General features: G+C 37.3%; 1 long non-coding RNA gene across 1 annotated transcript; it reads right to left on the reverse strand.

Annotated features, from left to right (window-relative positions):
• LOC138924156 (uncharacterized) lies at positions 1-27,088 on the reverse strand. The gene is made up of 3 exons (XR_011438895.1): positions 26,995-27,088; positions 26,026-26,111; positions 1-458 (listed from the first exon to the last, which is right to left on the reverse strand). It is a non-coding gene; the product is annotated as an uncharacterized lncRNA (long non-coding RNA).
• Between the last annotated feature and the right edge of the window lie 714 nt (positions 27,089-27,802).

Genomic DNA, 27,802 nt, shown 5'->3' on the forward strand with positions numbered 1-27,802 from the left:
TTTGGAATTGAATGTCTTCAAATGAGAATTCCTTTTCCCTATGTCAAGCTAAGAAACAGCGTTATGGCTGGCACCACCCATGAGCCTCAGATTGTCTTTTCTTAGAAGAAGCACTGTTCATATCTGCTGTGGTCAGGGTCCGTTTCTTCAGGCACGAGAGCTGCTGGGAGAACAGAGCATTGCTCCTGACAGGCACGCTAGCTGTCTGCTTTAGGGAGATCCAACAACAACCAACACATGTTTGCCCAAGGAAGGAAGTGGACCTTGTCATCTCCAGAGTCTTTTGGAAGCAGATCTCTTGAAGGTAAGCAGATAAGCATGGAGCTCAGGCTGAAGGTCATGGAGATCCATCCATGCACAGGACTTCCATGAAGGTCAGGGTAGAAGGCCAATGCCTGTTTCAGGAGTGAGGATCCAGAATACTGAGGCAGGGGCTCTGGTCAAAAATGGAAACCCAGCTGGAAGTGGGACACAGGAAAAAGGTTAGGGTTCTTACCTTTATCCTTCATTCCTACCTGTTGAAGTATGTTGAGAGCTTCCTTGTTCCAGGAAACAAGCTAGATATGGGTACAGTGGAGAGGAAAAGGGAACACAACCCCTCCTATCTCAGAGTTTACCTCTTAGAGGGAAGTCAGGAATTAGTGAAATCTTCATGCTAATAAACTAAGAAAGAAGTCACCTAATTCCATGAGGACATATAATAAAGAAAACTGGCCCATAACTTTGTGTGGGGAAATGGGTGCTGAGGTGTCACCCTATACTACTGTTTTAATATGATGGAACTTTTAGACTAACGTAACAGTCGTTGTAGAAAATTGTGACCCTAAATCATGGAAACATATGTTCTGTGATTACATAATAATCATGTTTTGTGTATATTTGTAAGAAAATAGAAATAAAAATAAGAAAGGCCACAAAAACTATTTATAGGAAACTAACATTGATTATTTACCCAACAAATTGCATATATTTCAGCATTAAAAAAGAGATACATTTCCTCTTCTCAGAAAGCTTACCTTGCAGAGAGATAAACAAGAAGCAAAAAGGGGCTGGCCCGGTGCCTGAGTGGTTAAGTTCATATGCTCCACTTCGGTGGCCCAGGCTTCACCAGTTTGGATCCTAGGCACAGATCTACACACTGCTCATCAGGCCATGCTGTGGTGGTATCTCATATAGAAGAACTAGAAGGACTTATAACTAGGATATGCAACTATGTACTGGGGCTATGGAGAGAAAATTAAAAAAAAGAAGCAAAGAAACAATATGCTTCTCAATGTGGATAAGTGCCTGACTGACAGAGCGATGGGGATGAGTCAACCTGGAGAGTCAAAGGCTACATTGAATTGGGTGATCAGGGAAGGCCTCTCTAAGGAAGTCACATTTGACCTGAGACCTAAGACTTAAGAAGGATTCAGGTGCCAAAGCATTAGAGCAAGAAGTTTCTACACAGAGCAAGAGCAAGAGACTACGACATCCCAAAGGTAAGAATAATCTTGGCTTGAAGAATAGGTATCTAAATGATCTATAGTCCTTCTCTGTATCCTTTGTTCCCCTCACCTTTAGTCTTTCTTTCCTATGTTTGGAGGAAGGGCAAAAGGTCAGAGGTACTGACGTCAATACTGACAGAACACCAACCACCAGCCTGGGGCTCCAGCAATTCCCAGGAAATAGGGTATAACTGGTCTATGAGTGGGGACAAAACCAAACCTGTAAGTGGGAGACCAACTGGTTTTACTTTCAGAGAGTTAGAGAGCCAAGCAAAACATCCCAAGCTGAAAGTTGTTCTGACAATTTGAAAGAGTTATGTCTGGAACAGCATCATGTCTAACCTGGACGGCGCATCTAGTTTGATCGGGTAGAAGCAGCAAAAGTGTTTAGAAATCCTCCCTTTCCACAGAGAACAAATCCAATGAGAGCATTCTGCCAACTTAAGGGCAGAACGAGCTAAGTGGCTTGAAGATGAATGTGCTGATGAAAGTGCTCTGATGAATAAGGGGGACGCATAGAGGGAATTCCGTGTTAGCAGCTTTTGAACCACAGGAAATCAGGCTTTTGATTTTTAAAAGTCCCCAATTTATTCCAGCATTTGCTACCACCACTTGAGTAATTCCAAAGGATGCTGCATCCATCATTACAAGAAATGCTGGGTTTTGATAACTGGAGAAGGATTGCTGATTTTTTTCAAAGTGCAAAGCTGTGAAAATCTAAGGGTTATATTTATCCCTTTCATATCTCTGCTGACAAGCAACATGGGGCATGTAGAAATAGTTTAAAATGTTCGTGTTGAGAAAACATCGACCCTGCGCGATACACTTCATATACGCCATTCAATGGAATGTTGCTTTTCCCCAAATTCCTCGTCTTCCTTCTAACCTTTTACTAATTTCCCATTAATACCTGATGTTTTTTCTTTTCTGTTCTACATTTAATTTGATTCTGCCCTACCGCTAGGGAAAAATAACATCTACATGTTCTAAATGGCCCTGTTCTTGCTTCATGTGTGTTAGCGTGCATTCACATGTGGACTTTGGTGTTAGAGCCTCAGCCACATAATAAGTCTTAGAATTGAGATAACTACTGAGGTTTTCTGACTTTCAATTTACTCTCAAATAAATCGTGAAAAAAATACTCTTTGCAGAACTTTTTGGGGAGTGTAAAAATTATCTATTTAAAAGGACTAACGTGGATCAAAACTCAATGAGTCAAGATATGCTAAAGTGTTGGCTATATTGTTTAATATGACAATTAAAGGAGATGTCTAATCTGAAACTTTACATAAATTTGGGGTTTTATCCTCCCTTACTTTTTTATTTTCTTCAGGATCTAATGTCTACATAATCGTTGAGATTTTGAAGCCTCATAGTGCCAGGAAGGTGGGGAGTTGTTCTCCTAAGATATGTGTTCCAAGAGCTTTGGATTTTGTAGACAAATAAGGCTTCCTAAAGTAAAATGAAATCTGGGATTCCAGGAATATGCAAAAATAGGACATTCTATCACTCTGTGTCATTCTAAAACTTTCGCATCCCAATTGTACAGTTTCATATCCGATCATAATTGTTCTGGAATTGAAGGTGCAATCATGACAGAGATGAATCCCAGAGCTAAATCTGCTGACCTACAGGGCCCCAGTGCTAGAATTCTTCCCTAGGAAGAGAAGAGATTAGCATTCATGTTCAGGCAAAGAAATCTCTTCCAAATGCTCAAAACCTATGTTTAGAACCTCACTGACTCAGTGGGAGAAGATTGTGACACAGTAATTCGGAAGGGGATGTCAAGTACAAAGGGGCCTCTCTTACTTGAAATCAGTCATTACTCTTCTTGTTCACACAGACTTGCTGTTATTATGCATACAAACTAGATAGGTATCTAAATATTTATATATATTTCTGTACATCTACACCCAAAACACTTTACTTTCAAAAATGCATCTGCCACGGGCAAAACTACACAAAAAATCTCGATCAGCTTGGGAGGGAAGATGGCTCTAGCAACAAAGATGAACTTTGCTCCAATTTAATTCTCCTTACATTGAATGAGTATACTCAGCCCTGTGGTAAGTACTAAGGCAGGTAGAGCATGAAATGTAAGAAACAGATCCCAACTTTGGAGGCACAGTGCAGTGAAAAGAATAGGGTATTAGAGTTCTCAGTCGTGTGTGTAAATTCTTGATAGGTTGCTCTGCCGTTTGATAGCTGACTAAGTTGCTACATCTCTCTGTGCCTCAGTTTTCTTATTTTCAAAATGGAAGGATGATAATACCAACACTATTGAAGAAGGCTGGTAAAATAATGGCTATAGTTCCTGTCACCTGTCATGGGCCATGTGACTGGAGCTCCTCCAAAAAGATACTCCTGTCTGTAATTGCCAGAAAACTTACGATACAAGGAGGCCAAGTCCCTTAGAGATTATCAGGGGAAGCTGCAGCTGAGTAAAATGTTTGTAACTCATAGGTTCTGCTGAAGATGGCACTGGTGATGGTACCCTCCCACGGCAATGTCTTGACCATGCATTGGTTCCTCTGTTCCTTTCTGCGTTCAATTTCACCAGCCTTCTCAAATTGGTGAGAGACCAATACCTTTTCAATAGATTTCTTTCTGCTTGAATTAACCAAGGTAAATTTCTGTTATTTGAAATCAGGAACCCTGACTAGCAGTTACATAGCTACATAAATATTGGATGCTTACCATTTTCCAGGCTTTGTTCCAAGTGCTTTACAAGTGTCACCTCAGTTAACCTTTGTGACGACCTTATGAGAAGGCATCATTATTACTTCCTTTGTCAGATGAGGAACTTAGATATCCATAATGTTGAGTAACTTGAAAGGTCACAGAGATAGAAAGTGGTGGAGGAAGCTTCGAACTCAGATATACGATTCCAACATCTGCGCATTTAGTCAGTACTGTGTCCCTCCCATGGCAGTGTCAGATGTGATTATCTCTCAGAAGTGTATAATACAAAGGAGTGGAACCTGCATTTGATACTAGAATTGTCCAACACCAGTTTTTATGACTTTTTCTATAACAAAAGTCAGCTAAGGTGTTTGTGGTCTCATGGGGTCATAGAATAGCGTTCACAAGTTGAATCACAAATCCTTTTGATAAAAACCCGTAAAAAATTACATGTTTGGGAATTATTCTGTAGATAACCATATACATTACAAATCTACTTATTAACTCAAAGAGATCATGCTCACAATGATTCACTTGGTGGGAAAAACAAGCATAGCATTCTATATTCTCTAAAACATTGTAAGAAATGCCAAGATGCTGAATACTAGAAGCTGAATAGTACCTGTTAGCATGAAGTCGATTCTGACTCCCAGTAACAATGTGTACAGCCTGCTCGGTCTTTTTGAGCCATCCTCCCATCTTCTGGTGCTATATCAGATAATGCTCCGCTTAGCGTTTTCATGGCCAATTTTTCAGAAGAAAGTGGCTAGGTCCTTCTTCCTGGTCTGTCTTAGTCTGGAAGCTTTACGGAAACCTGTCCATCATGCATGACCCTACTGGTATTTGAAATACCAGTGGCATAGCTTTCAGCATCACAGCAATAGGCAGCCACAACAGTATGACAACTGAAAGATGGGTGGTATGGTTCCCTGAATGGGATAGGGGCTGAGGCCGTGGTGGTGAGAATGCTGAATCTTAACCACTAGACCACCAGGGCTGGCTTGAATAGCAGTAGTCATTGATAACTAGAAGTTCCCTAACCATTCATATGGATGAGACAGCATTAAGGAATAAGGGTCTCGGGACTGGCCCCGGGGCTGAGTGGTTAAGTTCACATGCTCTGCTTTGGTGGCCCAGGGTTCCACAGGTTCAGATCCTGGGTGCGGGCATGGCACCAATCATCAAGCCATGCTACAGCAGCATCCCACACAGAAGAACTGGAAAGACCTATAACTAGGCTATACAACTGTGTACTGGGGCTTTGGGGAATAAAAAAAAAAACAAGAGGAAGATTAACAACAGATGTTAGCTCAGGGACAATCTTCAAAAAAAAAAAAGGAATAAGGATCTCAATTCTGCTATGAGGAGATGTCATAAAGTGACCTCCAGGTTCTCTTTCAGCGCTAATGTTTCATTGATCTACAGGAATACCATGGTCTCAGTTTCAACCTGGCCTTGCTAATAGCTGCAAGTTTCTCAATTCTAAGGGATGCATCTTGAACCTAACTGTGTGTAGGTGGACCAGGAAATAGTCAAGGGGCCTGAGGAGACAAATTTAATGACAATCTGCATTCTGCAGCACCCACTAATAACCTCCATGTTGAAAAAAGACTCCATTTCGCTCTCTTTGGTATCCTCAGTATCTGTAACAATCTCTTTTACATAGTAGATGATCAACGATTAAATAAGTATCTGATGGATGAATTAATAAGGTATTATTGCCCCCGTTTTTGTCCAGTTTAATCCAAGTATTAAAATCTCTCTCCTTTAGCTCTCTTTCCTTTACCCTCAGGGAATATTGAAAGAATTTATTGAAAGCATTCTATGGATGACACACAGAGACAGGATTGAAGTCATGAAGAACACTTTGCACTCAGCTTAGAGTGAGGAACATAATAACCTAGATCACCAGACTTTACTAATAGTAATAATGCTTTATATTGATATAGTACTTTAAAAACACTTTCTAAAAACTCACTTGATTCTTGTAGTTGCCCATGATTTTAAAGATGAGGAGATGAAGATGTAGCAGGCAAAGCGCCTTATCTAGTTAGGAAGTGACGGATGTCACAGCTTCAAGTCCAATACCATTTTCCGCTGCATTCCTCTGCCTCTCTGAAGTGAGGAAAGTTAACAGAGCCTTCCCCTTAATACTAAAGAGATGTGTTCTGAAGTTGACACTGAACTATACAGTGTTGAAAATGTTCTACAGAAGTCAACAAAAGTGAATTAAGCAAGATTCTGGAAACAAACACCAACATCTGTCTCTAGCTCCTTGAGGAAGCTTTACAGACATGACCTCTACCATGTCCACTAAGATTTTTCAGGTTCAGTCTGGAGAATGGCTTTGGTAATTCAGTGACGTATTTTTTTTTAATTTTTATTGAGTTAATGATAGGTTACAATATTGTGAAATTTCAGTTGTACGTTATTGTTTGTCAGTCGTGTTGTAGGTGCACCCTTCACCCTTTGTGCCCACCCCCCACCCCATCTTTCCCCTGATAGCCACTAATCTGTTCTCTTGTCTACATTTTTAAATTCCTCATATGAGTGGAGTCATACAGAGATTGTCCTTCTCTATCTGGCTTATTTCACTCAACATAATTCCCTCAAGGTCCATCCATGTTGTTGCAAATGGGACGATTTTGTTCTGTTTTATGGCTGAGTAGTATTCCATTGTATATATATACCACGTCTTCTTTATCCATTCATCTGTTGATGGGCACTTAGGTTGCTTCCATGTCTTGGCTATTGTAAATAATGCTGCAATGAACATTGGGGTATGTGGGACTTTTGGAATTGCTGATTTCAAGCTCTTTGGATAGATACCCAGTAGTGGGATAGCTGGGTTGTATGGTAGTTCTATTTTTAATTTTTTTAGGAATCTCCATACTGTTTTCCATAGTGGCCGCACCAGTTTGCATTCCCACCAGCAGTGTATGAGGGTTCCTTTTCTCCACAACCTCTCCAACATTCATTGCTATTAGTTTTAGATATTTTTGTCATTCTAATGTGTGTAAGGTGATATCTTAGTGTAGTTTTGATTTGCATTTCCCTGATGATCAGCGATGATGAACATCTTTTCATGTGCCTATTGGCCATCCGTATATCTTCTTTGGAGAAATGTCTGTTCATGTCTCCAGCCCATTTTTTGATCGGGTTGTTTGATTTTTTGTTGTTGAGTTGTGTGAGTTCTTTATGCAATATGGATATTAAGCCTTTGTCAGATGTATGACTTGCAAATATTTTTTCCCAGTTAGTGGGTTGTTTTTTTGTTTCAATCCTGTTTATTCAGTGACATATTTTAATTACTCATTCAACAATTCAATAGATATTTATTCAATGCTTACTAGATGATAAGCATTCCAGGCCATGGAAGTCTGTCACTATAAGGTCATCTCCCAGTTTAGGAGACAGTGGGCCTTTGGACTAAGTGAAAAATTAGTAAGATCATGATATTATTGAATATATTCATACTGGATGAAGGATCTGAGCCTACTCTAGATTCCTACGATACACTGGGATCTTTTCCTATATGTTAGACATAAAAATAAATGCAATTCATAAAGTCCTGGGATGTGTTCTAATGGTGGTCATGTTCATTGTGAGCTCTCCAAGGGCACGTACAATACCTTTCATCTCTGGTAACACACGGTCATGCTAAATGCTTACTTAGCACCTAGCACACGCTCAACTGATGGTTGTCAAATGAATGACAATGAACATTGCAACTCAGCTCTACAGAAAGAAAAGGAGGCAGGGCTTTGGGAAATATTGAGCACCTCTGTGTGGCCACATTCAGGAGGAACCATGTGTGAGTGTGATGTGGTTCTCTCACTTTGAGAACGTTGTGCTTTCATTGAGAGGTCAGACATTTAACGACTAACCTTACTACGAAGCTGAAGAAAAGGTGCTAGATGTATATATGATACTCAACCTACTGCCAATAGCATATTTAGATGGCAAGAATTATTTCAGGCAACAATATAGACTATATTTTGTGGACATATCATATATGCAGAAAAGCAAAACAAGAATAAGATAGTACACACTTTCAGATTCCAAGTGACAAAGCATTGTACAGATCTAGCCTGAGATTAAGCCTTCATTCATCATCTGTGAACTCACTGGTATTCGTTGAGAGTCCATTATGAGCCAGGGGTGTGCTATATCCTGAGGGTTTAGATGTAAATCAACAAGAACCATGGGGCCTGCTTCTTCTTGCATAAAGTTTAGTGAGAGCAACAAGTATTGAAACAATAATATCACAAATTAACGCATGATTACTAACTCTAATCAGTGCCATAAAAGAAAGGAAAGGATGGAATAGGAGAAAAAGATGAAAACTCACATCGGTTGAGGAGAAAGTTTTTCTGAGGGAGTGCTATTAGGACCAGAGCCTGAAGCGTGAGTTCAACCTCTCCGGGGGAAGAAACATGGAAAGAAATCATTCCTGGTAGAAGCAGCAGAATGCGCAAAGGCCCTGGGTGGAAAAAAGCTAAGCAAATGTAAGGCTCAGAGAGAAGGTCAGGAGGCTGGAGTCTACAGAGAAATGAGGTGAGTGGTCAAGGTTGCTGTAAATATGGGTGGACATAGGGAACTTCAGAGATTAAGTGGACTTGCTTCATTCATTCATTCAATCATGAATGTATTTGATAGCAGTAATTTTTCTAGTGTCAAGTATCTGAAAAACATATAAACTGAGAGATATATTATTTATATCAGTAATCTTTAAAATACTACTGCTAATAAGAAGAAGAACAGAACAAAGAGGTATCTTTCCATTTTGGGGGTTTGTACTGAAATTGAACTGTTTTCCCCTTGCAAAGCTTGGGCATGACCCCGGCTCGCATCCGAGGAGAGTGGGACCGCTGAACTCTCTCATCGTGATGGTCATCGTGTTCTCCAGAGTGGCTGAGCTTCTAATACAGAGGGGAGAAAAAGGCTTCTCCCTTCTGTGTGTGACTGAGCTCTCCATGTACCTCTGTCTCGCTTATAAATATCACAGGCAGCCACCGAGTTACTGCCTGGTTGAATGATCCCCTTTACAAGCCTCTGTCTAGGTTTTTGAGTAAAGGTTTCCCTTATTAATTTTACCAGCCGGCATTCACTTAGCATTTGCTTTGAGGCGTAATTGACAGGCAGGATGACACTGCCTGAGAGAGAGCCATAAATCAGAAATAATTTCCAAAATTGGCTGAGGGGCTGAAGTGTTGAATAGGCAAATACAGGTAAAAATCTCTTTATTAGGGCTGACAGGGACAGCAAATGTCAGCAAAGTGTTTCCTAATGTACCAGGAGAGATTAATTTGGGGGCCCTTCCTGAGCTGATGTTACGTTGTATGTTCTCTAACAAGTGCACCTCGCGGGGCTCCACAGGAGGGGAGTGGCAGGGCTGTAATTGAAGAAGGGGCTGACTCCGAAAGGCGGGGAGCTCTGTTCCTGTAGCATTCTCCTGCTCCTAGAAAATCACTCTTCTGCCTTGGACTCTATTTGCATTTTGCATCTTTAGTGGAAAAGAGCTATAAGTCATCATCCAAAGAACTTTGCAAGATAATGAAGCCAAACGAGGTGTCCAAAAGGAAAGAACTAATCCACTGCATGGTAGCGAAGAAAACTTTTACAAAAAATGGGGATTTGGGAAGGTAGGACTGAATATGTGTATAATCTCCTCCATTATAAAATAATAATATGAACTAAACTCACATCTTGGGGGAAAAGAAAAGTACCATTTTTTCCTTCTAATTTCAGTTTCATGGAGATTCTGGCATAGATCCTCTTCAGCTCAGCTTCTTTGACCTCTCTTAAAAGGACAAAATTTGGTCATTCTGTAAACTGTGTACACAGATGCTTGTGCTGTAATTTCTTTTAAAAAACATTTGCAGTGCTTTTTTTCCTTTTCCAGATATCTATTTAAAGACGTTTTCTAAGTTATAGCTGACAGCAGCAAGATGAAAAAATAGAAAATAGGATGAAAATTATATGCTGGGAAAAATTACATACCAGTACATGCTGGAAAATCTACGCAGTAACAAAATATTAAATTCCATCCTAGAAGTTTCCCCTCCTAACAGTTCATAAAAGAGATCAAGCTAGTGAGTTTAATACGTAGATGAAATTAAGAAGACTTAGTTTTAGAAAACTGAGGAATGAAGATGTTTACTAGCTAGCATCAGGAGTATAATGATATTTTTGAGGACCACTTCATTGGGCAAACAAAAAATCCAGATAAGAAAACGCTGAGCAGATATCAGTTGTGTGTGAGACACTGTACTAGATAACTTACATATTTAATCTTCACAAACTCTGCAAGGCAGTCATTGGTATCAAACTCAGTGCAAGCAACAGAAGCTCTAAATAACAGTGATTTCAATAAGACAAGATGGTATTTGTTTGAAACAAAAATACGTATAGGTGAGCAGCTCAAGATTGACACCCTCTGCTCCTCAAACTCCCACCAGATAAGTAACCTCTCAGCCCATTCTTCTGCTCCCCTGGGGGTGTGGTCCTGTCCTTCATGATCCAAGATGGCGGGTAGAGCTCTAGCATCTTGTTTATTCCGCACATCAAGATGATGAAGAAGGAGGCAAGGACGTGTGTCAGCTCTTTTTTCAGAAAGATTCTGGGAAGCAGTTATGTGACATTTACATCTCATTCATCTGAAATGAACTGCAAGAGAGTCTGGGATTACAGCTTTTATTCTGGGTAGTCATGTGCCCAGCTCAACCAGGGCTTCTCTCACTATAGAGGAAGGCAATGCATACTGGGAGACAATTAGCAGTCTCTGGCATAATATTATTTTCCTCATTTTGCAGGTTAGAAAACAGAGTCTAAGGGAAGTAAAATAACTTTCCTTAAATTAAAAACAGCTAGTAAGCAATTCCAAAGCCTGCATTTTTCTCAATTTGCTATAAGGCATAAAAAGAATAAGAACCAACCCAATTAAATTTTTTACACTGTCAATTAAATTCAGTCCAATCCAACTAATTCTAAAAGCTTATATCTTGTGCTTGCCATAAGTAAGAAACTATTTTAGGCATAGGGTGCTGTGCCGGCTATGAGATGATTTAAGGAACATAAATATGGATGAAAATATAGATACATTATATCCTTTTAGTGTGTCTATTGAGGGCAATGAAATGAAGTGGTGATCAAAATATAGATATAGGCGAAATCAGAGGCTGATTCATGGGGAAGTTGAGGAAGCTTAGACCTCAGGACTTCTCACTTGCTTAAGCCTTCAAAGGCTCAGGAAAGCGGTCCAGCATTATGTTACAAGATCATCTGATTTTATAAAATTGCAAAAGACATTTTAGACATAATGAATGGGTTAAGACTTCTGTCTCTTTCTTCTTTGACTTTGCCTTTTTCAAGTTTCCCTTTAAGTCAAGTAGAACCTTGGAGTGGCCTCCGTTATTTTCAAGACTTACCTTTGGGGATGAGCTGGAAATCTATTTAGTCTGCATTTGTCAGGATATATTTACATGGTAGACTCTTACTTCTATGCATAGTTAATCTACTGTTAGCAATCCTGGTGTAGGAATGCCTTCAGGTACACTCCTACAAATAATCAAAAGTAGTGAATCACATCACTACATTGGGAAAAAAGTCAGTATTGGTGATTTGACATAAAACATTCATACTGAGGAAGCTACAAAAGATACATTACTAGAAGGAAGCAAACTGGTTAACGAGTGATGTCAAAGAGCAGTTCACTCCTTAAGAAAAACTGAAATGCCCTGAAATTTTATAATTCATGTATGAAAAAAGAAAAGCTTTCCCACATTTGACAATAATTCTAAACTTTTACAAGAAATTACCAATAATAACAGTTCTGAAGTTTGAAACATTTTTCCAAAATTCAGTAATTTCAAAACACTAATTTTCACCAACAAGGTTAAAAAGAAAAAGCAAATTATTTTTCAGATTTCTCTATAGAGGTAGATGTTACAAAGCTGTTGTTACATGAAGAGGCACTCAAACAGTATCTAGACAAAAACGTCGAGGAAAAGTATAATAGAGGCACCAGGCTGTTAACTTGAAAATTTATTATGGTGACATTCTGGATTTTGTGTTATTTGTGGCATTTGTTACCTTTTTAAATTTGCAATTTATTGTGACCTCTTTCATTTTAAATAAATATTACACTTTACACCTGATGCTGTATTAACTTTTTTTTTCCTGTAGAGGAATCTCAAAATTGTCAAAGCTTCAAGGTTAATAAAATTGGTCCACTCATAGGTGTAATTAACTACAATACAAGTCAGAATGTGACTTTCAGGGCCCTTGGTAGCTACTCAGTGGGATGAGGATTTGTGAGTTTGGAGGAGCTGGGGCAGTGATGAATTACTCTCCGTGGGGAAAGCATGTTGAAGGGAGTATCCAGAGAAGAGAAAACTGAAGGCTGCAAGACTGAGTTAGAGAAGTGAGAGGGGGCAAGACATGGCATCTGACAAGCTGAAGGGGAAAAAAAAGGTTTGGGAAGAGATCCTAGGATTACATTTCTGTGCCTTGCTCAGTGTAAATGTGTTCTCCATCTTTCCCGTGATTCTTCGGTAAAAAAAAAAGGAAAGAAAAAATTGCAATTCACCAATGCTTTCTTCCAAATGGACTCTTTTTGGTGAATGCAAGGGGAAAACACAGCAGTATTCAAGTTTGGTCTCTTGATAAAACTGAGAAGAGGGTGGTGCTAGATAAAGCAGAAACAAAAACCATGTTATAGAGGGGCTGGCCTGGTGGCTCAGCAGTTAAGTTGGTGCATTCCACTTCGGTAGCCCAGGGTTTGCCGGTTGGGATCCTGGCTGTGGACCCACATGCTGCTTAGCAAACCCTGCTGTGGCAGGCATCATACATATAAAATAGAGGAAGATGGGCATGGGCATTAGTTCAGGGCCAATCTTCCTCAGCAAAAAAAAAAAAAAGAGGAGGATTGTCAGTGGATGTTAGCTCAGAGCTAATCTTCCTTAAAAAAAAAAGAAAAAGAACCATGTTATAGAAACAAAGGAGGGAAATTTGAGAAATGTAGGGTAAATTTTGTAGGGGAGATATTTCTCTCTGACCTAAAGGTTTTTATTTACAGAAATAAGCACTCAAACAAGCCAAAGGAGGCTATAAAAGGGGATTCAAGGTCATGTTTATTTCTATAGGCTGCTTCCTTTTTTAGGAAAAATTAACCTTTAGCATTCAGGCCTGTCAATCTTACCTCTTTGCCTAGGTTTCAGTTAATTTCAAAATGTAAAGGTAAATGAAAAAGACATATGTATTTGGAAAAGAACATGTATGGCATTATTTAGTGATTTTACCAGTTGTTACAAAAATTAGAAAATGTTTTCTTTTTTGAACTACATTGTGATGCTGTGAAAAGGAAAGAAAATGAAAGTTAGAAACATCTAGTCAACACATCTACTAGAATGGCCACAATCCAAAACATTGACAATGCTGGGGAGGATGTGGAGGAACAGAAACGCTTGTTCATTGCTGGTAGGAATGCAAAATGGTCCAGCCATTTTGGAAGACAGTTTGGCAATTTCTTGCAAAACTAAATATACTCTTACCATATGATCCCACAATTATGCTCCTTGATATTTACTCAAATGAATCAAAAACTTATGTCCATACAGAAACCTGCGCAGAGATGCTTAGAGCAACTTTATTCATAATTGCCAAAACTTGGAAGCAAACAAGATGTCCTTATAGTGAATGGATAAATAAAATGTGGTGCATTCAGACAATGGAATATTATTCAGCACTAAAAGCAAATGAGTTAGCAAGCCATGAAAAGACATGGAGGAAGCTTAAATGCATATGATTAAGTGAAAAAAGCCAATCTGAAAAGGCTACATACCGTATGATTCCAAGTATATGACATTCTGTAAAAAGTAAAACTATGGGGACAGTAGAGGGATCAGGGGTTAGGAGTGAATAGGGAGATAACGGAGATTTTTAGGGCAGTGAAAATACTCTGTATGATACTACAATGGTGGATACATGTCATTATATACTTGTAAAACCTGAAGAATAAACATTGCCAGGAGTGAACCCCAAGAGTGAGTCCATGTAAACTACAGACTTTGGATGATAACGATGTGTCAATGTAGTTCATTAATTGTAGCAAATGCACCACTGTGATGGGGGATGTTGAAATAGGAGAGGTTATGTGTGTGTTGGGGGGAGACACAGGGTACATGGAAATTCTCTATACTTTCCATTCAATTTTGCTGTGAACCTAAAACTGCTCTAAAAACTAACGATGCTTAATTAAAAGCAAAAAACAAACATCTAGTCATAGAGTCATTAGCTGGAAGTGTAAGATGAGGCTGGGCTAGAAGTTCTATTTACTGGCTGCTGATGACAGTGGCCGATAACCTTCTTGGAGCATAGATAGTGGTTCTTTCTGAAAAATAGAATTCCAGGTAATTTTGTATTGTCTTATCAATACTTTCCATATTTTTCTAAATTCTCTGTAATAATCATGTGATAATTTTATAGCTTAAAAATATTATTAGAGAAAAAGGCAATGAAAAATACTAATAGCTGTTAAGTCTAGCTGATGGCATTATTGGCTTTATTCATGTTTGTTATGTATATTTTAAACTTTTCTAAACTGAGTATATGTCACTTAAAATTGCAAGACTAAAATAAGAAAAGATATGGGTGAAATAAACACTCCAAAATATTATCAATTATAATAATCTGGAGAGTAGGAATATGAGTGATTCACTGGATTCTCCCACAAAACAAACACATTATCTTTAGAATAAAAAATCTGGAAAAAAAGGTAAAAGTATTTTTGCCTCTAACTTTTTAAAAAATCAGCTTTGTTGAGGGATGATTTATATACAAAAATGTACATCCTTGAAATGTAAAGTTACATAAGTTTCAAAAAATGTTTCTAGCTGTGTATCCACTGCTCCACTCAAGACGTGGAACATATTCATCCCCCTGTAAGTTCCCTTGGGTCCTCCGTTCTCAACCTCCCCCACCACCAAGGGGCGACCACTTGACCTCCATCGTTATAGCTTACTTTTACCTGTTGAACTTCAAATAAACTTAATCATACTCTGTGTATTCTTTTGTGATTGGTCTCCTTCACTTAGCATAGTGCTTATAATTTTTATATATGTTTTTATATATATTATTGTGGAGTAGTATGACATTTTATGAATAGCTAGTTTGCTTATCGATTCTTCTGTGGATGAACATTAAATAGATTCACCTCACCCTCTCCAGTTTTTGCTGTTGTAAATAAAGCTACTGTGAATATCCATATATATGCCTTTTTTGAGAAGATTGGTTTTTAATTTATTATTTTTATTTTTTTATTTGTTTATTATTTTCAGGAAGACTAGCCCTGAGCTAATATCCACCAACAATCCTCCTCCTTTTGCTGAGGAAGATTGGCCCTGAGGTAACATCCGTGCCCATCTTCTTCTACTTTATATGCAGGACACCTGCCCAGCATGGCTTGATAAGTGGTGCATGGGTCCACACCTGGGATCCAAACCGGTGAACCTGGGACCGCCGAAGTGGTCCCACTAGACCACTAGGCTGGCCCCATTGGTTTTTATCTTTCTTAAGTAAATATCTAAGAGTTGGAATCGTTTGTCCATGGAGTAGGTATATATTTATCTTTCCTGGAAACTTCTAAACAGTTTTCAAAAATTTCCAAATGTGCCGTTTTACACGGCCACCACACTGTAGGAGGGCTCGACATGTTCCTCATCTTCACCACTTCTTAGCATTGTCAATCTTTTTAATTTTAGCCATTCTGGTGACATGATATCTCATTATGGTTTTAATTTACATTTCCCTCATGATTAGTGAGGTGAGCACATTTTTTTACATACCTTTCAGCTTCATATATACTTTCTTTTGTAAAGTGTGAAGTGAATATATTCTCCCTGCCTCTGATTTGCCTTTTTTATTTTTTATTTTTTGGCTGAGGAAGCTTGGCCCTGGGCTGTGCCAATCTTCCTCTATTTTGTATGTGGGCCACCACCACAGCATGACCACCAAGGAGTGGTGTAGGTCAGCACCTGGGAACTGAACCCAGGCCACCGAAGCAGAGTGCACCAAACTAACCACTAAGCCACAGGGCTGGCCCTCTGACTTGCCTTTTTATTTTCTTAATAGTATTTTCTGAAGAGCAGACATTTTTTCAGTTTTAATGAAGTCTAATTTGTAATTTTTTCTTCTGTTGTTAATGACTTTGTATCCTATCTAAGAAATTATTGCCTACTTCAAAATCACAAACATACTGTTCTATTTTTTATTTAGATGTTTTAAAGTTGTAACATTTATATTTAGGTCTATGCTCCATATGAAATTAATTTTTGCATTAGATGTGAGGTAGTGGACAAGATTATTTTTCCTATGAATATGCAGTTGTTCCAGCACAGTTTGTCAAATAGACTATCTTCTTCTTCTTTGAGTTATCCTAAAAACTTAGCGGAAAATTTGTTGATTGTGTATGTGTGGATCTATTTCTGGACTCGCTATTTTTTTCTATTACCTATGTCATCTTGATTTTTATTATAGTTTTATAGTAATTCTTGAAATCAAGTAACAAAATTTGTCAATTTTTTCCTAATTTTCAGAATCATTTTAGCTTTGCATTTAAATACAAATTTTAGAATCAGCTTGATAATTTCTATTAAAAACAGCATGCTGAGAGTTCGATTCAGACTGCATTGAATTTATACTTTAAGTTGGGTAAAATTATTCATATTAAGAATAATGAATCTATTGTTTTAGTCATTTCAATTGATTTATCTTTAAATTTATTTATTAGTTTTCAGAATACAAGTCTTGCACATCTTTTGTCAATTTTATTCCTAAATATTTTGGCTTATCTTGACATTGCTGTACATAGCAGCATCTTAAAATTTTATTTTCCTATTATTTGGAAAGTATTGCTATTATATAGGAATGCTGCTAAATTTTATATAGTCACCTGGAATCCTGCAATGCTGCTATATTCTGTCCCTCATTAATTCTAGGTTTTGCATTTTATTGGTAGTTCCCTTAGGATTTTCTGTGTAATAATTTTGTTCCCTGTGAATAATGACAGCTTTCCATTTTTGTTTCAAATCTTTATGCCATTTCTTCCTTTTGTTGCATTGCTTGCACCTTTAGGAAAAATGAAATAAAAGTGATGGAATGGATTTCCTTATGACATTCTAATTAGATGGAAGCATTAAATGTATCACCATTAAGTGAAAATTTTTATGTGGACATCTCTTTATTAGATTCAGAATATTCCTAGTTTTCTGAGAGATTTTATCATGAATGACTGTCGAATTCTGTCAAATGATTTCTTCTTCATCTATTGAGATAATCATGTAATTTCCTTCTTTATTCTATTAATGTGATAAATTTAAATTAGCTTTTGAATGTTGAACCAACCTTGCCATATTGGATACGTCATATTTAAACATTATATATTATCATTTTTATATATTGTATTCTATTTCTTAATATTTCGGAGTTAGGATTATGCTGAACTCATAAACCAAATTAGGATGTTTTCCTCCTTCTTATTTTATGAAATATACTGTGTGACATTGGTATAATTCTTCCTTAAATGTTTGCAAGTACTCACTTTTGAAGTGTTTGAAGTTCTCTTCTCATCTGGGCCTGGAGAGATTTTTGTTTGTTTGTTTTTTGTTATTATTTTAATCTTAACTTTACTGAGGCTTGCCTTGTTTCCCAACATATGGTCTATTCTTGAGAATGTTCCATGTACACTTGAGAAGAATGTGTATTTTGCTGTTTTTGGATGGAGTGTTCTATATATACCTATTAAGTCCATCTGGTCTAGCTTTTCATTTAATTCCACTGTTTCCTTGTTGATTTTCTGTCTGGATGATCTATCCCTTGATGTGAGTGGAGTGTTGAGGTCCCCTACTATTATTGTGTCTTATTTTAGGTTTAATAGTTGCTTTATGTACTTTGGTGCTCCTGTGTTGGGTGCATAGATTATTTATAAGTGTTATTTCTTCTTGATGGAGTGTCCCTTTGATCATTATATACTGCCCCTCTTTGTCTCTCTTTACCTGTCTTATCTTGAAGTCTACTTTGTCTGACATAAGTATTAAAACACCTGCTTTCTTTTGTTTGCCATTAGCTTGAGATATCATCTTCCATCCCTTCACTCTGAGCCTGTGTTTGTCATTGGAGTTGAGATGTGCTTTCTGGAGGCCGCATGTTGTTGGGTCTTGTTCTTTGATCCATCTTGCCACTGTGTGTTTTTATTGAGAATTCAATCCATTTACATTTAGGGTGAATATCGAGATATGAAGACTTAAAACTTCCATTTTATCTCTCATTTTCCAGTTTTCCTGCATTTCTTTTGTTTCTTGTCCTGTGTAGTTTGGCCTACCAATAGAGTTATGTAGTTTTTTATGTTGTGTTTCTTTGTTTTCTCCTTATTTAAAATTTGTGTATCTGTTCTGCTTTTTTGTTTACTGGTTACCCTGAGGTTTGTATTCAAGATCTTATGGGTAAGATAGTCCCTTTTCTTATGGCCTCCAATTTCCTTAGACTAAATCGATTCAGTCCCTCTCCTCTTCCCCTCATAAGTTGTTTTTCTCACATCTTATTCCATCTTGTGTTATGAGTGTGTGGTTAAAATGACAAGATTATCTGTTTTTGGTGTTTTCCTTCCCTTTGTCTTTAATGCTATACTTGAGTATTGGTTATCCTGCTCTGATTCTGTCTACCTATTTAACACCTTACTCCATGCTTTGTAACCCCTTTCTTCCTTTTTATTTTTTTTTTTTCAGGTATGAGGACCTTCTTGAGGGTTTCTTGTAGGGGGTGCCTTGTGGCTACAAACTCCCTTAGCTTATGCTTGTCTGGGAAAGTTTTTAAGGTTTTTGTCTTTCAATGATTTGAACATCATTTCAGTCTCTCCTAGCTTGTGAGGTTTCTGCAGAGAAATCTGCTGAAAGCCTGATGGAGCTCCTTTGTAGGTTATTTTCTTCTGCCTTGCTGACCTTAATGTTCTTTCTTTGTCATTCAGTTTTGCCAGTTTAATTACTATATGCCTTGCAGTAGGTCTTTTTACATTGACATGTTTAGGAGATCTGGCAGCCTCTTCCACGTGGATTTCCTTCCCTAGGTGTGGGAAGTTCTCTGCTATTATTTCTTTGAACAAGCTTTCTACTCCAATCTCCTTTTTGAATACCTATAATTATTATGTTGTATTTCCTAATTGATTCAGGTATTTCTCAGAGATTTCTTCATTTCTTTTTAGTCTTAGTTCTCTCTCCTCCTCTGTCTGGAGCATTTCAACATGTCTACCTTCGATTATGCTGACATGCTCCTCTATGATGTCCACTCGAGTGTTCAGGGAATCCATATTTTGTTTTATTTCTTCCATTGTGTCTTTCATCGCTAATATTTCTGATTGATTCTTCTTTATAGTTTCAGTCCCTTTTGTGAAGTAGTTTGAACTCATTGAATTGTTTCTCTACATTCTCTTTTACCTCGTTGAGTTTTTTGATCATAGCTGTTTTGAATTCCTTGTCATTTAGGTTACATATTTCTGTGTTCTCAGCACTAATTTCTGGGTACTTGTCATTTTCTCTCTCGTCTGGAGATCTAATATAATGTTTGATATTGCTAGATGGAGTGGCTCTGTTTTTTCGCATCCTGATGTTATTAGGTCACAGTTACTACCTATCATCACTGGGTGGGGGTCAAGAGCCATGTATTCTGAGCCCTGTGCCTTCAGCCAAAATCCCAGGGGTTGGAGCGGGGCCTCAGTCGGTGGGGGAGGGGTGCTTTCTCCTTGGAGTTTTCTCCCTCTGCTCTCTTTATCTGCTCTCCTTGGTTGTTGGCTTGATAAGGTCACCCCTCCCCCACCCCCAGTGAAAGCTTTTGCCCTGGTAGAGGGCTTCCCTCTAGGCTGCAAGGGCACTTGGGATTTCTTGATGTTCCCGAGAACAAACATCCCCTCCCTTGTTCCTTTCCTCTCAGAGGCCTCCTGCCGTCCTGATCACAGTCTTTACGGAAGGGAGCCAAGTTATCTCTTACCCTGTTCCACCTCCTCTGAGGGGCCTCCAGCCTCTCTGCTATCCATCGTATGGCTACGTGGGTCTCTTTGACGTTTTTTTGTGTTGTATTTGGATGTCCTCTGTTGGGTTATGAAGGTTTTTCTCCTTGTATATTGGAGGGGAAATGTTTCCGGGAAACTCACTCCCCTATGAGGCTGATGTCACTCTGTTTGTTTGTTTCTTTGTTTTCGGGGGCAGGGGGAATGAGAAGCTTTTAAATTTTACATTTAGCATTTACTACTTTAATAGATATAGAGTGCTATGGACTGAATGTTTGTATCCTCTGAAATTCATATGTTGAAACCCTAACCCCCATTGTGGCTGAGGGATTTGGAGACAGGGCTTCTAAGAAATAATTAAGGTTAAATGAAGTCATAATGGTGGGGCCCGGATCTGACAGTATTAGTGTCCTTATAAGAGGTGCCAGAGTGCTGAGGAAGGGCCATGTGGTCCACAGCAGGAAGACAGACATCTGCAAGCCAAGAAGAGAGCTCTCACCAGAAAATGAAATGAGCCCACACCTTGGTCATGGACTTCTACCCTCTAGAACTGTGAGAAAATAAATTCTATTGTTTAATCCACCCAGTCTGTGGGATTTTGTTATGATAGCCTGAGCTGGCTAATACATAACACTATGCAAATTTTCTATTTCTTTCTGTTGACTATTTGAAAGGTTGTACTTTTCAAGTAAATTGTAAATTTTACCTAGGCTGTTGAATTTATTGGCAAAACTTATTCAGAATATCTCATTATTTTCTTTTTAATTTCTATAGGATCTGTAGCAATTCCTCCTGTTTCATGATATTGATAATTTGCATTTCTTTTTTCTTTGATCTAGCAGCAATTTATCAATTTTATTCATTTTTTTCATAAAGCTACTTATCATTTTGATGATTTTCTTTATTATCTGTTTTCTACTTCATTGATTCTGATTTTTTCATTTTATTTCTTTAGTTTCTACTTTCTTAAGGTATATTTTGTTTCTTTCATTATTTTCTTAAAGTGAAAATTTAGATTATAAATTTTTAACCTTCACCCTTTTCTCTTTTAAGTATTTAAAGATATAAATTTTCTCTAAAAGCCATTTTAGCTACATCCCACAAATTTTGATGTGTTGTATTTTCATTATCATATATTTAGAATCATTTCTAATTTGTTTTGTGATATTTTCTGTCACCCCTGGGTTATTTAGAAGTCTATTGTTTAACTTTCACATATTTTAGGCTTTCGTATCTGTTTTATTGTTTCTAACTTCTAATGTAATTTCATCGATGTCAGAAAATATTTTCTAAGATTTCAACATTTTAAATTTATTGGAATTTACTTTATAGTTCAGCATATGGTGTATCTTATTGAATACTTTCTGTATAATTGAAAAGAATATGTGTTCATAGTTGTTGGTGTAATTGTTCCATAAGCATCAATTAGGTCAAATTATTGATCATGTTGTTCAAATCTTCTATATTTGCAAAGATTTTTATTCACTTATTCTATAAATTACTTATGATAGAGAGGTGTTAAAATCCTCAAACATGATTCTGTATTTATCTAATTTTTCCTTTATGTCTATCAATTTTTGCTTAATTTATTTTAAAACTCTGTGATTAAATGAGTATACATTTGGGATTGTTTTGTCTGTGTAATGACTTGATCTTTTTTCCATCATGAAGTGATCCAATTTATTTCTAGTAGTAATATTCCTTGTGACTAAGTCCCTTCTACTTGATGTTAATATAGCTACATGAGCTTTCTCAAGCTTACTGTTTACCTGGTATATATTTTTCCCATTTTTTACTTTAAATCTATCCATGATTTTATATTTAAAGTGTATCTCTTGTAATATATCCTTGGGTCTTATTTTTATCCATTGTGAAATGTCTAATTTTCACATGGGATGTGTTTCACCCATTTAATTTACTTATATTTATGTTTGGGTTTAAGTCTGACATTTTACTACTGGTTTCCTGTTTGTTCCTTCTATTTTTTGTTGTTGTTGTTGTTTCTTTGTTTCTCTTTTCTTGAATTCTTTTCTGGTTAATACAGAAATTTTCAGTATTCCATTCTACCTCTTCTATTGGCTTTTTAGATGTACGTCTTTGTAGTATTATTTTAGTGGTTGCCCTAAAGATTACAGTATGCATTCTTAATTTATCACATTCTATCTTGAAAGAGCTTTATATAAGTCTGTGTGTAATGAAATCATTTTATAGAGGTATAATTTCAGTTACACTGCCTCCTACCTTTTGTGCTATTTTTATTACACTCTTTACTTTTACATATTAAAACCCCATACATTGTTATAATTTTTTCTTTAGCTTATCTTTTAAAGAGTTTTTGACTTTTAAAAAATTTAAGAAAATAAAGAAAGTAGCCTTTATATTTGCCGTTTCTCCAAGGCCCAGAGGACTGTGAGACCACAGACAATGAGGCTGCATGATGGTGGGACCCCTGTGATTATTAGGAAACTGAGATCCTGACAACTGTGAAACTGCAAGTCTGTGGAATCTTTCTGCCTCTACTCCAAGCCTCTGCTTAGTCATCTAAATTCCCCTGTAAGCAACCTGGCAGAGAGGATTCTCTTTTCATTTTGGGCTCCTCCAGATTCAGTCTGCCACGGCAGCCCACAGATTCATCAAAAAGTCTGGTTTGTTTCTTCTTATCTAAGCAAAGACTGTCCTTGCTGATAAGTTTGCTCCTCAGCCCACCTGCCCCCAACTTCAGCAACTGACCAAAGTGTGAATGCGTCCTATATTTTTCATTTACTTAGAAAGGTTTGTCTTTCCAGAGTTTAGCTCTTTTGGATTTCTTTGCATCCACAGTTCTTTGATGGTATTAAAGAAAGTATGTGTTTTTTATTTTTTTACTGCTGAGCTGATGATTTCTTGTTATTTCCTAGGGAGCTAAAGTCTTTCATTTCTTTCTATATCCCAGGCAAAAGTGGAAGCCTCTAGAACTTTTTCTTTCTTTCTTTCTTTTTTTTTCTTTCTTTCTTTCTTCCTTCCTTCCTTCCCTCCTTCCCTCCTTTCTTTCTTTCTTGTTTCCTTCCTTCCTTCCTTCCTTCCTTCCTTCCTTCCCTCCTTCCCTCCTTTCTTTCTTTCTTTCTTTCTTTCTTTCTTTCTTTCTTTCTTTCTTGTTTCCTTCCTTCCTTCCTTCCTTCCCTTCCTTCTTTCTTCTGTTCTTTCCCTTCTTCCTTCCTTCCTTCTTTCCTCTCTCTCTTTATTTTTCTCTCTCCCTCTTTCTCTCTCTCTTTCTTTCTTTCCTTCTTAATATATGAAATAGATTTCTCTCTCACCCATCTTTCCACCATCCAAGGTCTACCAGTCCTCAAAAGCTCAGTTTAAGTTTCTCCCCTCTGTGAAACTCTTTCCCAAATATACACACACATGTCCAACTCAGAGAACCTTCTCCCTCTTCTGACAGGATCCTATTTGCCAACTCCATTACTCCTTTGGTATTTACATAGACTGCTTTCCGTGGTTATATTTTCTTTAACATACACAGTACATGTACATTAAGAGTTTCTGTTCCACTTCTTTGAATGTGGGAACCATGTTTTTTAAATTTGTTTGTTGTTGTTGTTTTATATTTTTAAATTCATTGCAGCTCAAGAGCAAGCACAGTGACCATGAGTTTGTTTGAAGATAACAGTGAACATAGCGATGACAACAATTCTCTTGTTTAAAATGGTAGGAAATAAGAGATGTGAGGTATTTTTTTCCCACATAATAAATCTTCTTTGGTACAATAAAAGATGTAATGAAGCACTCTCCAAATACACATATACTTACTGTGTATACATTATTATAACATAAACATGAGTATCTATAAACATAAAGTCAGGATGTCTGACTCTGCCAAACATAAATATCCTCAAACGTATTGATAACCTTATGTGCTATGACCATTTATTTTATTCTGTGTTGGGTACAAGTGTTTAATATAGGCTTTAAGAATTTATAGATTATGATAAACAAAAACATAGAATTATAGCGAAAGAACTGAATTCAATTCAGAAGACTTAATCGTCACTATAAGATACACTAAAGAAATTTTCAGCCATGGAAACATTTTTTTTTTTAATTTCAAAACATGATTCAATGTGTCTATCCCTGAGAGCAAATTTCTACTTCTCAGATGCCCCTCCTGGAATCCAGCACAATTGGAATCATTCTTCTTCCACTTCGGAAGTATTATGAAAATATTGTTTATGAGAATGGATATTCATGAATGATGGCCATAAACTGGAACACAATTTACATTTCTAAAATATATAATTACGTAGACATTAATTGAGAAATGTAAAGTATAATTTGGGTAGAGAGATCATATTTTATAGAGAAAAATTATCTACAAATACTATGTAAAAATTATTTAGCACAACAGAAGGGGCAGAATACAGAGAAAACAGCTCAACTGGACCAGTGGGCAAGGGTCATGGCATAGGATTCGAACCCTGGCTAAGTTTTTGACAGTCAGCGTTTATAATCCAGGTTTCTAGTGGTCACTTTTTATGCCATGAATAAAATTTTGAATAAATCACCTTAAGGTGGAGAAGCTTCATAACTCACTTTTATTTCAAAGATTCGCCAGGTTCTACTTTTTGCTCATTTTCCCTGTACTCTAGAGTTTTTCTGGATCTCTTTGGTTCCCTCTAAGAATATCCTACTTCATCATTCTCCCTCTCCCACCTTTCTCTCTTTGGTTCTCTAGGGCCAAAAAGAGCGGAAAAGGGGCTGGCCCCGTGGCCGAGTGGTTAAGTTCGCGCGCTCTGCTGCAGGCGGCCCAGTGTTTCGTTGGTTCGAATCCTGGGCGCGGACATGGCACTGCTCATCAAACCACGATGAGGCAGCGTCCCACATGCCACAACTAGAAGGACCCACAACGAACAATATACAACTATGTACCGGGGGGCTTTGGGGAGAAAAAGGAAAAAATAAAAAAATCTTAAAAAAAAAAAATCTTTAAAAAAAAAAAAAGAGCGGAAAAAAGTAAGACTAATAAAGAACTTAAAGAAGCCAAATTTGTTGGTTAAATCTTGGGCTTAAAAAGTTTTCTTCTAAAATAAGTTGAAGAACTTTAATTCAGGTTTTGAAAATCAAACCCAAGAAATTCACTCACTGCACTGGAAGTATACAAAAGTAATAGTTTTCATATTTGTCTTCCCTATTATATTGTGTAGTATTACATAAGGATATGAGGAATATCTTACTCATAATTACGTCTCCAGCATCTCACCAAGGTCATGGGTAAATACTGGCTCAATTAACTAAAAAGAGGGCAGGAGGGAGTCAAGGATTCTTTAATTCACTGATAAATTAACAAACTTGGACGTTAAATTTGCTTTAGTCTGAATCCTAGAGCAAAAAAAATACATATTTTAATTCAAACCATTTCATGATTTTTTTTAAGCCTATCACTTGTCCTCTCACCAACACTTTCAGATCTTGGTTGAATCTCTCACTGATTTAACTTGGCTCACATGTGAATTATCCTGTACTCTTTAGGTACAAATCTTTAGGTTGAATATTGACTGTCATTTTTGTATACCATTGTCTCCAGGAATTTTCTCCTTAAATGCTGCCAGTCATTGCTTCCCCACATGTTCCCTCCTGTTAGGAAATCCATCTTTATCCATAGACCTTCCTGGAGGAGTGGTGCTACTCATCCAGGTTTATTCTAGGAAACAGAAGCCTCACCAAATGGATTAAAGGATAACAGAAATGTCTAAAAGTAAAGTAGGCTTTAAGGTTGGTTAGTTAGAACTCTCAGTCATGTCACTAAGGACGGTTTCCTCTTACCTTTCTGCTCTGATTTATGTAGAATCAGTTTCATCTGTGATTTCAAGATGGCATTCAACAGTGCTAGGAGAAACATACTTCCTCTTCTACAATGGGAAAGAGAGAGAGAAACCTGGATTTGAGTTGATTCAAGACCAAGAGAGAGGTTAAGAAGTAGGCACAGTGAGTATGGACAAATCTTTTGCATTTTTTTGCTATGAAGGAAGCGGAGACATGAAGTGATAATTGGAAGGAGATGTGGAGTCAAGGGGGAATAAGGGAGTGAGGTGGATATTATAATTACGATGATGACAATGATGAGTATTCCAGAGAGTTGGGCCGAAAATAACTTGTTTGAGCATGTTTTCTTATGTTTATTCACCATTTGTATCCCTTCTTCTGTGAATGATTTGTTCTTTGCCTAATTTTTTGGCTCAGTTGTCTTCATACATTCTTGATTAAGTCTTTTTTTCCTATACATATTGCAAATATTTCCCTCAAATTGTCAATTATTTTTAAATTGGCCTCTTACTATAGAAGAGGTTGAAGGACGAAATCAAATGGTTAATCTCTGAGAAGATTCAAATCTGGTATAGAATCAATAATCTTTTTAAAACATTATGATACTAAAACTTAGCGCAACATGTAATTCAGAAAACCACTGTAATAATGTCTTATGTCTTGCAACACTAAAATATTTGTTAAGAGTATAGTTAGAGCTAGGCAGTGCACTTAAAAGCTGCATACATTATCTTATCTAATCCTCACAGTCCTATGAATTAAATATTATGATCTCAATTTCAAAGATGAAGAAAACGAGCTTCAGAGAGTTTAAGTACATCACCCAAGGTCACACATTAATAAAAAGAAAGAATCCAGATTTGAACCCTGGTCTGACTCCAAACCTCTATTCTAACTCCTGAAGTATAACTCCAAAATCAGTGATCATTAGAATTTAAACTGACGTTGAAGGCCTGTTATCACACCTACCTTAAGGAACAGTATAGTATGGTTGTTAAGTGTAGAGCTGAATTCTGGCGATGCCATTTATTAACAATTTTCTGGGCTTTATTTTTCTTATCTGTAGGATAGGAAGAATATCATCAGTCTCATAGGATAGTTGTTGGGATACATATGCTGATATATATAAAGCAGCGCCTGGCATGCAGTAAATACTCAATAACTATCACTTATTATTATTATTATCGTTACTATTATTATTATTGCTCTGCTCCCCTCATCTCTTTGTCAATGGGTCCAACAAGTGATTACCTAGTACTGAGATGAACATCTCCTGCTAAAGTGAACTCATTACCTCCAATAGAGGTCCATTCTGTCTCTGGAAAGTTCTAATTATTAGAATGTTCTTCCTGATGGTACACCGAAGTTGCCCTTCTCAAAATTATTTTTAACAAGACTTTCTAGGATGGCATACAGTAGACAACCAACCTTTGGAAGATCGTTAGTATGTCTCTGTAGGCTGTTTTCTAGCCAAGAAAAAGATCATGATGGTTATTTTCTCTGTGCTCAAGCTCATCAATGCCCCTTTTAATTTCTGAACAGAACCCTCTTCTACAGGTGTGAGTAGAACAGCCCGCAGGTAAGCAGGATTATACCCCTCCCTGCTCTAGCTCATTCATTATGCAGCCATGTCCACTTTGCTTATTTATGCAGCCGTCGTATACAACTGACAAATATGCTACTTATAAGTCAAATCACGCTGTCCTTGTGCAACTGAGGTTTTGGACCCAAATGTAGAATTTATATTTGACTGACAAACTCAAGTACCTGGAGTAAG

This window comes from Equus caballus, chromosome 1, assembly GCF_041296265.1.
Source record: "Equus caballus isolate H_3958 breed thoroughbred chromosome 1, TB-T2T, whole genome shotgun sequence".
Taxonomy (NCBI): Eukaryota; Metazoa; Chordata; class Mammalia; order Perissodactyla; family Equidae; genus Equus; species Equus caballus.